The 12,557-nt window shown below is 40.9% G+C and overlaps 1 pseudogene; it reads left to right on the forward strand.

Moving 5' to 3' along the window:
• Window positions 1–792: 792 nt before the first annotated feature.
• On the forward strand, window positions 793–1,301 carry LOC137935344 (probable polyamine transporter At1g31830; annotated as a pseudogene).
• Window positions 1,302–12,557: the final 11,256 nt, after the last annotated feature.

The raw sequence follows: 12,557 nt of genomic DNA on the forward strand, positions 1-12,557 counted from the left end.
CCGTACGATGTAGATCAAGTGTTGATAGTAGTCAGCACATTTTTAATAGTGGGGGTGGCAGAGATTTGAGCGCATTGTCACCCAAGACCAATGTCTTCAAGTTAGACAAACTTCCAAATGTTTGTGGCAATTCCACAAGAAGATTGAATGAAAAATCAAGCTCAGCAAGAGCACCACAATTGTGCATACTCGAAGATAAGGAGCTGATCCTGTTGTTGTTTGCTTTCAATATTTGAAGTCGAGAGAGAAGTCCAATTTCATCTGGCAAACCAGTGAGCTTGTTGTGGGAAATATGAAGTATAAACCTGCAAACGTGTTAAAGAACATTCTTTCCCTTGTCGGCTAAAGAGCAAACGTGTTAAACAACATTCTTATTCTTAATCTCCACAGTGCCGATGCTTCTGATCACTTCATTCTTCTGTTGCTGTTCACTCTAAGGTGCTTGCTTTCGAACTTCTACTTTAAACTCTGATGCCTGAAATATTAACTTTTAAAATTATGCTACAGGACTTGTTAAAACAGATTTTTTTTTTCAGATATTTGGTTTTCTCTGTATGCAAAAATTTAAAACTTTCAGGCGACTTCGTTCCTGGTATGACTTCATCTATTTTGCTGAGGGGTTGAGGTCCTGTAACATAAATGTCCCCGAAAGACTCGATTTTCGCTTGTTATAGCTTAGGTGACCGACTCGATTCGCTCATATTCGCTTTTTGTTCCTTCATTGCGCCTGCCTGTTAAGATGGTCAAAATCCTTTACCGTGGGCACTGGAGCAATTAAGCTTCAACAAAGAAATGTGGAGTGATGGGTATTTCTCAGATGTTGCAAAACTGATAACCGGTGTGTGGTTGAACTTGTGGATCCGGAGTGCTTCAGCATTTTCTAATATGGGAATGTTTTTAGCAGAAATGAGTAGTGACTCATACCAGCTTCTTGGTATGGTTAAAAGAGGAATGCTTCCAGAGTTCTTCAGCAAGAGATCTCGCTATGGAACCCCACTGATGGGGATCTTATTCTCTTCTACTGGGGTGATTCTGCTTTCTTGGATGAGCTTTCAAGAAATTGTTGCAGCAGAGAACTTTCTTTACTGTTTTGGATGTGTATTCCTCCAACCTTATTGATCTGTGTGGTTTTAGCTCTTGATTCTTTAAAGGTTATGGTCATAAGCCTTATTGCAGTGGTTATTGGGCTTCTTCTGCAACCATGTTTGCAGTACGTTGACAAAAGGAGGTGGATGAGATTCTCCATTAGCACAGACCTTCCAGATCTTCAACATATGGAAGACGAATATACTGGTTTTTAGTTGTGGACTGCATAGCTTATTGTCTAGTCACGGGAGTCTTTCCTCCCTAATCTTCTTTCATTAGGATTAATAGTCATGTACTTCAAATGACCCTATTAGAGTATCACGTTACCTTGTAATTATATCTTCTGTCTAGTGGGATTTTTTTGCCCTCATATTTCTTTGCTTCCTTTCCTTTCTCTATGAAAGTTACTGACGTCCACTTTTTGTAATGTGCCTGTTTTTCAATCAAGTATGGTGTTGTAATCCAGGGTAGTATAGACAAGAATCACTTTTTGGTTTTATGCCTTTTGTTTAATTTCTAGAAAAGAGAAATACTTCACTAACTCGTTGTTAACTGAGTACAATGAACTTCTGTTTATAATAGAGGAAACAAGTAAAATCCAATTACAATTAAACTACCATTGTTTGAGTTATATCCAAAATCAAACATTAAAAGATAAGTCTTAAAAAAATTGAACATAAAAAGAAGACTAACATAAATAAAATACCTTTAACTGAAACCCTTATTTGAGACCTTATCCTATGAGACTTATTTAAGACTTCACTGTATTAATTCTGACTTTGTGAGATTTCTTACTATGAGAGATATGTAAGACTCTTCCATATTTGTTCTTTTTGAAGTTGGTAACTCCAGTTTTCAATGAAAAGGATTTTTGGAATTCATTATTTGTTGGCTAAAACTTTTTCATATATGTTAAATCTTCATTATTTATTCTCCTCCTTATTTTAAATATTTTAGTCACATAAAAATTACAGCAATTTGTGAAATAAAATACTTCTTTCTTGTACTTCTTATTAGGGGTGGTATTGAGTTGAGTGGAGTTCAAACATGCATATGTTTTAGCTGGGTTTGATTTAAATACTTCGAAGTCGAGCTCAAGCCAAGTCTAGGCTCGAGCTTAAAATTGGAAATGAGCTCGAACACAATAATTTTAATTGAATTCGAGTTCAGACCTACATTTAAAATGTTACATAAAATACATGTCAAATAAACTGTATATAAAATTATATATAAATTTTACTTAAAATTGGGTATCACCTCTAAATAAAATTGGATACATTTTTAAATAAGTTATTTGAAATTCTGGCAATTTCGTTCAACCCGGCAACTCACATCACTTCCCTTCTGAATCCACCACATGACCCTCTGACCCAATCAATTCTAAATTTTGTGCTCCTCTCTCTCTCTCTCTCTCTCTCTCTCTCTCTCTCTCTCTCTCTCTCTCTCTCTCTCTCTCTCTCTCTCTCTCTCTCTCTCTCTCTCTCGTCTTTATTCTCAACCCTTCTTTTTTCTATTTCTTTTTTCTCTCTATCGTCACACAAACACCTACCGCAACCGGGATAAATTTGTGAGAGAGAGCTTGGAGATGAGAGTAAGATGAGAAAATGGTTGGAGAGAGAACTTTGATAATCGATTCGATGTCCAGCCAACGACTCACGATCTTCCTCAACGAGCTCTATTTCTTGGTTTCTACTTCCATCTCCTACCAGCTCAAAAACCTCTCCCTACCCAACACGAATCCATCACGCGGTTTTCTCAGTGGGTGATGGCTCGTGCTATTTAAAATCTTGTTTGGTGAAAGGATGGAGGAGCTGCGAAGGAATATTGGCAGAAAGAAGAGTTCTTTCAGGATGAACCAGAGAAATGAGTCCAACAATTGGTTCTGATTCTTGTGGTACAAATATTTCAAGTGGTTCTCGAGGGTTAAATGCTATTGTCAGTTATAATGTGGGACCCACCATGAGGACATGGGACACCAAGAAGAGTCCTCACCCAAGCAAGCACGAATCAAGGAATTAAGAAGCATAAGCTGAATTGAGTTAGAAGACTTGAAGATCAAGTGAGATCAAGTGGGACCCACAAATATCTCACGAGCTGTCAACCTTCTCAAGATGAGATGGAAGATCATGAGGGACCCACACAGATAAGGCTACGAGTTGTCCTTCTTCCTTATTCACGTAAATAAAGCAAGAGTCCTAGTTCAACTCATATTAGGCTTCTAGTAGTTTGGTTTGAATAAACTTATCTTAGAGAGTTAGAGTTGGCATGTAATTAGGATTGAAAAACTAATTGTATAAGGATTCTATCTCCTCCTCTACTATAAATAGAGGTGTTGTAATTCGAAATTAATCAAGTTACATATCTCATTCTCGAGTTACTCTCTCTCTCTCTCTCTCTCCCTTTGCTTCGTGCAACCTCTCTTTGCTCTTTTATTTTTTCTTCTCTCTATCTGAGAGCTTTTCCTCCCTTTTCTCTTTTTTCTTTCTTCTTTTTCTTACTCGTAATTATGGAAAATGGCTCCTTAATTCAACATGGTATCAGAGCATTATATTTAGGATCCCTCGTCAAAGGAATGCTCTAGAGAAGTGATGATCAACACCACTCAAAGAAGGATCTTTTATGAAGGAAGAACACAAACCGAGAAATAAGTGTTCAAAATTATACTTTTTTTTCATGCTACTGGTTTTTGAATTTAGAAGATTATTCAAGGATGAATATGTGAATGCCTTCATCTTATTATGTTATGGATATGCATGTTTCTCTACCTAGAAGGAACTATTAAAACAGTTTTGTCGATTTGGAAAATATATTAACGAGACCAGTCCATAATCTGATTATTGGAATTTTTTTTGTGGGATAAGAGTTCCCTGATATAGAAGATTGTTATTAAGCCTCTTATGAGTGGTAATCGAAAAAAAATAAAAATAATAGTTTAGCATTGATGCTAAATTTTTCCATACATCGAGTTGATTGAAGTACTACTAGGTGTTATTATTATAATTTTTTTTAAAGAAAGGCCTATTATGGCTGACAAAAATATGAATATCAAAGGTGAAATACTGAGAATCACCACCATACCCTTACGTGGGGTATTGAATTTTATTAGTTGGTCCACATCGGTTAGGAGATTCCTTATAACAAAAGACCTACTTGGTCATCTCACCACCCGAGGACCTCCTGTTCATGAAGATGATATTTTTTTATATAAAATGGCTAAAAAACGATACTTTGGTAATTGGTTGGCTAATAAATAGCATAGAAAAGCATGTCTCCAGTAATATTATTCATCTTGACACTGCTAAACAAATTTGGGAGACAAGTGCTAAACTGTACTCATGCCCAGATACACTACATAGACCCTATGATATTTTCCAAAGAATGTTGAATACAAAACAAGGAGAAAATATTTATGAGTACTTGGCCCGCTTGAGAGGCTTTCTTCAAGAGTGGAAGTTAGTTCAACCTTCAACCACTGATATTTCTATACAAGACAAATACAAGGAAGCCTTAATTATTGCTATTTGTCTTGCAAATGTTAAACCTCATCTTGAGATTGCCAAGAGTCAACTTTTGAGTGCTTTTATTGTACCAAAGTTTGATGATGTGTGTGCAACACTACTTCGTATTCCAGACACTTCTTCCTCCACTACTGTCTTATCATCTACTATGTATTCTGATCTTAGAGGATCATCATCTGACCGCGGCCAAGGCCGAGGTCGAGGTTATAGAGGGGGCAGAGGAAGAGGTGGAAGGACTAGTGCTGGCAGAACAGATGATACCAAATGTACTCATTGTAAATATTTTGGCCACACTATAGATCAGTGCCACTACTAGGCATGCACTTACTTTGGAAAATATGACCATTATAAAGAAATATGTTATAAAGCGAATGAAAAGTCAGAATTGCCAAGGGCAAATCAAGCCTTTATGAGTGATTCAAAAGAAGAACATCCCACAACATTAGCTGCACAGAATAATATTACTGACGAAGAGTAAGAGCTATTTCAGAAAATGAAGACAATGATAGGTTCTTCTCCTTGTTCCTCCGCAACTACTGTTGCCACTACCGCTTCAGGTATGCTATTTGCCTCATCTTCATCCTGGATAATTGATTCAGGAACCTTCGAGCATCTTACAGGTAACAAAAATTTATTACATTCTCTATCTCCAAGTCTTTCACACAATTTTGTTACCATAGCTGACGGTTCTCAAACCAAAGTCCAAGGGAAAGGTTCCACTTCTATCACCCCATCACTTCTGCTCACTGATAGTCTTTTTGTTCCTACTTTTCCTTTGAACCTATTATCTGTTAGTCAACTTACAAAATATTTGAATTGCTCGGTTACCTTCTCACCCACTTCATGTGTTTTTTAGGATCTTATAACGAAGCGGGTGATTGGTGGAAGCCATGAACAAGGGGGGCTATACTACTTGGACGTGCCAAAAATCAATATGGTGTCTACTACGGGAAATGAGACAAGGTTATCTGTTAGGCTCTCTAGCCATGGATCGAGTCACCCGGCGATCTCCTCTAGCTTCCAGATTGAATGACGAAGAAGGGAGGGATTTGGGGTACCTGGAACGCCCAATGGTGAATGACGTGAGCCTTGAAAGGAGCTCCAACCTTAGGCCTCTTTAGAGAGAGAACCTGATCTCATTTAGACTAATGATCAATACTTGTTTCTATTCCCTCACTTGACGCCCTAAATAGGTCAAGGAAAACATCAAAGGTTCTATAATTATAATTAGACCCTTATGGAACTTCAAATTACAATTAAACCCCTAAGGTATTGAAATACAAGTTTACTCCATCTCTTCTCTTCTCCGGTTAGCCACTCTTGATGCTATGGAGTCCATAACATCACCCCCTCCTGAAGAAAGAGCTTGTCCTCAAGCTCAAAAGTGGGAAATAGAGTCTGGAAGGACTCGAGTGTCTCCCAAGAGGCTTCTATCAATTCTTTGTCAGTCCATCGAACCAGCACTTCCCAAGCGTTGTTCACTCGCCTGGCTTGAAGAATCATAGCGGGCGTGGGCATGGACCTGCCATCTTGGAGAGGAGGCAGAGGGGTATGCAGCAGTGGTGAGTCTCCCTTGAACGGCTTGAGAAGGGAGACGTGGAAGACGTCATGGAGCTTGGCGTCTGGTGGTAGTTTCAAACGATACGCCACAGTCCCAATACGTTGCACGATCTGGAATGGCCCATAAAATTTTGGAGAGAGCTTATGGCGTTTGATGGTTGCAAGAGATAGTTGGCGGTATGGCTGAAGTTTGAGCCAAACAAATTCTCCAGGTGCAAAGGAAAGGGGACGATGTCCTTTGTCATAAGTATGCTTCATAGTTGCTTGTGAACGTTGTAACTGTAAGCGGACTTGAGCAAGCATTGCATCTCTGTCGGCTAATGCTTGGTCCAATGCCGCTACCCGAGAAGACCCCGGTTCATAAGAAAGTAGGTGCGGAGGGTCGTGTCCATAAACAACTCGAAAAGGGGTAGTACCCAGTGCGGTGTGGTATGAGGTATTATAACAATACTCCGCCCATACTAACCAACGAACCCACTGTCGGGGTGTGTCCCCCACAAAGCACCTTAAATACATCGCCAATGTGCGGTTAACCACCTCTGTCTGGCCGTCTGTTTGAGGGTGGTATGCTGAAGAAAAAGCTAACTTAGAGCCATGGAGCTTAAATAGTTCCCCCCAGAATTTGCTGGTGAAGATAGCATCACGGTCGCTGGTGATGGTCTCTGGAAGGCCATGGAGATGGACAATATTATCCATGAAGAGTTGAGCGACTTGTGTTGCTGTATACGGATGGCTGAGGGCCATAAAGTAGGCATATTTCGAGAACCGGTCTACCACAACAAGAATAACAAATTTCCCTGCAGAAGGAGGAAGACCATCGATAAAATCCATCGAGAGATTTGCCCATACCTGTGAAGGAAGTTGAAGTGGCTGGAGCAAGCCGGCGGGTTGTAAGGATTCAGACTTATTCCTCTGACAGATCTGGCACGCTGCAACATACTCAGCAATGACCCGCTTCATACCTCTCCAATAAAACTCCCGACTGAGGCGGAAGTATGTTTTCTGCTGGCCCTCATGTGTACTATCATGAAAGGAGGCAATAATGGCAGGAAGGAGTACCGACGAAGGATGAAGATATATGCGTCCTTTATATAGAATGAGACCGTCCTGTAGTGTCCAGTTCTTGTCCTTTGAATGGTTTTCGATTTGAGCTTGTAATTCAAGGAGATCTGGATGATGGCTAGTATCCTTACGGATTGTGTCCAGCAAAGGGGACTTGGGGTGGCTCAATGCGTGCAAGTGTGAATCCTCTAGTTCTCGGCGGGACAAAGCGTCTGCTGCCCTATTGAGATAACCCGGTTTGTATTCCACCTGAAAATCGAATCCCATTAATTTGCTGAGCCAATGTTGTTGTGGGATGTAGTAAGGCGCTGCTCCAATAAGTATTTGAGGCTACAGTGGTCTGTCCGGATCACAAAAGGTCTTCCCCACAGATACGGCCTCCAATGCTACACGGCTTTGGCCAAACCGATGAGTTCCCTTTCATACGTGGCTAATTTGTGATGGTGAGGTGCGAGATGGCGGCTGAAATAGGCAATGGGATGACCGTTGCTACAAGACAACACCTATCCCTCCCCCGGATGCATCGCATTCTATGATGAAATTTTCGGCAAAGTTGGGTAATTGGAGAACTGGTGCTGACGCTAATGCCTGTTTTAAGTTGTTAAACGAGGAGTCTGCCAACTGAGACCACTGAAAGGCATGCTTCTTCAGTAAATTGTGCAATGGCGCTGCCAGGTGACCATATTCTTTGATAAATTTTCTATAATACCCTGAGAGACCAAGGAACCCTTTCAAAGCTGTAACGGAGTGAGGTGTGGGCCAATCCATAATCGATTGTATCTTGCTGAAGTCTGGTTTCACCCCAGAGGCCGAGATCACATGCCCCAAATAAGCTACTTCGGATGTGGCAAAGTCACATTTGGCACGGTTGAGAAATAAATGGTGTGCTTGGAGAATTGTGAAAACCTGTCGCAATTGATGCAAGTGTGCTGCCCAAGTTTTGCTATAGACCAGTATATCGTCAAAAAAAACTAAGACATGCTTCCGTAAGAAAGGGCGAAATACCTGGTTCATATGTGCTTGAAAGGTGGACGGGGCATTGGATAGCCCAAATGGCATCACCAAGAATTCGTAGTGACCATGGTGGGTGCGGAAGGCAGTTTTTTCGATATCCTCTGAATAAACCCGAATCTGGTGGTAGCCAGATTTCAAGTCCAACTTTGTAAATAATTGAGAGTTGTGTAGCTCATCCAATAATTCATTGACCACTGGAATTGGAAATTTATCTTTGATGGTGCGAGCATTGAGTTCACGATAATCCACACAAAAACGCCAAGATTTATCTGATTTCTTTACCAGCAATACCGGGGATGAAAAAGGAGAATGACTAGGCTGAATAATACCTTGTTGTAGCATTTGTTGACATTGTCATTCTATCTCATCTTTTTGCACATGGGGATAGAGGTAGGGGCGCACTACCACTGGTTCGGTGCCCATCTTCAAACGAATTCTGTGATTACACTCTCGTATAGGAGGAAGGTCGGCAGGTGCCTGAAATAAATCAGCATATTCGGCCAACAACGAAGCTAAGTTATCCCCTTGAGAAGGATCCAACGAAAGTGTTTGGAGGCTGCATGGCCTCTGTGCGCTATTGCCCTGAAGGGTGATCGGATGGGTGTCCTGGTTAAAACTCATGGTCAGGGATTGGAAATCCCATAAAATCGGTCCCAATTGCTGTAGCCATTTAATGCCCAAAACGAGGTCAAACCCAGCCAGCGGTATGACCAAAAAATCTGCTACAAAGGAGTGACCTTCAATAGTAAAGGGCACGGCTGAACCGAAACCCACAGTGGTGACCTTGTCACCGTTAGCCACTGAGACTGATATTCCTGATTTCTGCTGTAGTGATAACCCCAACTGTTGTGCTGCCTGGCTGCTTATAAAATTATGTGTGCTGCTTGAGTCCACGAGTGCGAGCAGGAGATGATGGTTCATGGTGGCATGGACCTACATGGTATTGGTGCTCTGCAGGCCTATCATGGCATGGAGGGAGATTTCTGGTGTTTCCTCCTCGATTTGGTCCATATCCTCCTGAAAGTCATCCTCTGAGGGGTCTTCTATTTCTACCCAAAATAGTCTTTTGCATAGATGGCCCTTGACGAATTTTTCATCACAATTGAAACATAGGCCCTGAGCCCTTCTCTGATCAATTTCTGCTTTTGTCAGACGTTTGATAAATCCCGGTGGAGGTGTAAAGGCTGGTGGTGGTGGTGGTGATGGGTGGTTGGGAGGAGGCCTGGGGTGAGTGGAATAAGGACCAGGGGGCTGTGGGCGAGGTTGCCAAGGGGGACGTTTGTTTAAGGACTCACGGAAGAGGTGTTGTTTGGTGTCCAATGCTCTTGCCAAATTCATGGCGTGGGCTAGGGAGGTGGGGGCTTCCAATTCCACTTCTAGATGAAGGGGTTCTACCAGGCCAGCCGTGAACAAATTGACATAAAGTTCAGGTCGGACCAAATGACTTGCACGAGCAAGTTTTTCTTGGAACAATTTCTGATATTGTTCTATAGTGCCAAACTGTTTTAGATTGACCAAATCCCCAACCGGGTTGCTGCGAAGCAGAGGACCAAACCGTAGCATACAATTTTCTTTGAAAAATTCCCAATCATAGACCACAAACTCGTTTTTGAATTGATGAAACCACATAAGCGCTTCATCGAGCATGTGGAAGGCGGCTAATTGAACCTTGCCTTCGGGCAGAGTTCCTTGATTGGAAAAGAAATGATCACACCTGTGAAACCACATTAAAGGGTCTGAGGACCCATCATACGTTGGAAAATCAAGCTTTGTGTACCTTGGCACGGTAGGGGGGTGCTGGATTGAGGCCCCCACGAGGTGGAGGTGTTTGGCGCAGGGGAGGAGGTGGAGGCGTTGGATGAGGGTTGAGAGGATCTGCTGGACGTGAGGAGGATGCCATCTGGACTGAAAGCTGGGTGAAGCCTTCCTCCATGCGTGACAGCAACATCTGGAATTTTCCTTCCAGGCCATTGATTTGAGATTGTAGATCAGCATGGTTTTCTTCCACAAAATTTCGAATTTCTGCAGGGGAAGAGGAATCACCAAGGGTGGTCCTGTCTGATACCACGATGTTAGGCTCTCTAGCCATGGATCGAGTCACCTGGTGATCTCCTCTAACTTCCAGATTGAATGACGAAGAAGGGAGGGATTTGGGGTACCTGGAACGCCCAATGGTGAATGACGTGAGCCTTGAAAGGAGCTCCAACCTTAGGCCTCTTTAGAGAGAGAACCTGATCTCATTTAGACTAATGATCAATACTTGTTTCTATTCCCTCACTTGACGCCCTAAATAGGTCAAGGAAAACATCAAAGGTTCTATAATTACAATTAGACCCTTATGGAACTTCAAATTATAATTAAAACCCTAAGGTACTGAAATACAAGTTTACTCCATCTCTTCTCTTCTCCGGTTAGCCACTCTTGATGCTATGGAGTCCATAACATTATCACACAATCGTTTGGGACATCCTTCTGCATAGTCTCTTCATTATATGTTTCTATCTCTTAAAGTCAGGTTAGAATTTAGTTGTGAGGTCTGTCAATTGAGTAAACATCAAAGAAGAACATACTCTCCTCATCCAAAAGTCAAAAGTGACACTCCATTTTCGTTAATTCATACTGATGTTTGGGGACCCTTGAGTGTTTCTAATATTTTTCAAGCAAAATATTTTATTAATTTTATTGATGATTTCACTCGCACAACTTGGTTGTTTATCTTTAAGGAATGTTCTGAGATACCATACATTTTAAAGTCATTTCATGTTATGGTACTCACACAATTTGGTCAGAAATAAAAATTCTCCGGTCTGATAATGCCAAAGAATATATTTCCAAAGACCTCGACTCTTTTTGTCAAGAAAATTGCATTATCCATCAAACATCATGCGCCTACACTCCTCAACAAAATAGTGTAGCCAAAACGAAAAAATCGTCATATTCTTGAGTTAGCTCGAGGTTTGTTATATGCCATGAAAGTTCCATACTTTTATTGGCCTCATGTCGTCGTTACGGCTTGCTTTTTAATAAATCGTCTACCATCTACAACTCTTGGTAATAAATCTCCCTACTCTAGATTATTACCAAATGATGATCCGTTTTCATTACCGTTGAAAGTCTTTAGATGTCAATGTTTTGTTCATAATTCATTACCTAGACACATCAAACTTGATCCTAAATCTATCAAGTGTATTTTTTTGGGATACTCTCGTACATAGAAGGGTTATGTTTGTTATAGTCCTACTCTTCAACATTCATTTGTGACCAGGGATGTAACATTTTATGAAGACTCATATTATTCTGATAGTGCTCCTCTTGGTCTGTCCTCAGTACCATGTTCCCCTCGACCGATTGTGCCTCATGAGACAGAGATTATTCAACCCCCAGAGCAAGTGGTCGACACCACACCTGCAAAGTTAACAGATCCACCAGAGGTAAATCCTTCATCACCTATTATTTTTTCTCCTCAATATGATACTAGCCCTATTGCTATACAGAAAGAACCTCGATCATGCACTCAACCTTCTATTTCGCATCCTATTTCCAATTTTGTGTCTCATCATCGCCTCTCACCTTTATGTTGAAGGCACTTAATGAAAATCATACATGGTCACTGGTTCCTCTTCCTATAGATAAAAAACCCGTTGGTTGCAAGTGGGTTTATACTATCAAAAATAATCTGGATGGGTCCATTGTATGATTGAAGGCTCGATTGGTTGCCAAAGGTTATACTCAATGCTATGGTATTGATTATGAAGAAACCTTCTCTCCAGTGGCAAAAATAAAATTAGTATGTATATTATTATCTTTGGCAGCCAATTCATCATTGCCAATATATCAACTGGATATAAAACATGCATTTCTTAGTGGTGATATTAAAGAAGAAATTTACATGCAACAACCACCTAGGTATGTGGTTGAGGGAGAGTCCATATGCCGCCTTAAAAAATCTCTATATGGTATAAAGCAATCCCCTCGGGCATGGTTTGAGAAATTTAGTCAAGCCATTAGACGGGCCAGTTTTCACAGATGCTCTGTAAATATTTTAACTGGGAGCGATTCCGAGGACATTTAGAAGACAAAGGAGAAAATATGTGCAAAATTCAAGACGAATGATCTTGGATTACTCAAATATTTCTTGGGTATTGAAGTGTTACAATCCATACATGGGATTGTCCTATCCCAAAAGAAGTATGCTCTTGATCTACTAGAAGAAACAGGCATGATAGGATGCAAACCAGCATACACTCATATAGATGCAAATACAAAATTATGATGAGGCACTGAAGAAGATGTAGATATTGGAAAATATCAAAGACT

This window comes from Aristolochia californica, unplaced genomic scaffold (assembly GCF_029961685.1).
Source record: "Aristolochia californica isolate CCGP_79_NKW_82.1479 unplaced genomic scaffold, dmAriCali1.0.hap1 SCAF_6, whole genome shotgun sequence".
Taxonomy (NCBI): Eukaryota; Viridiplantae; Streptophyta; class Magnoliopsida; order Piperales; family Aristolochiaceae; genus Aristolochia; species Aristolochia californica.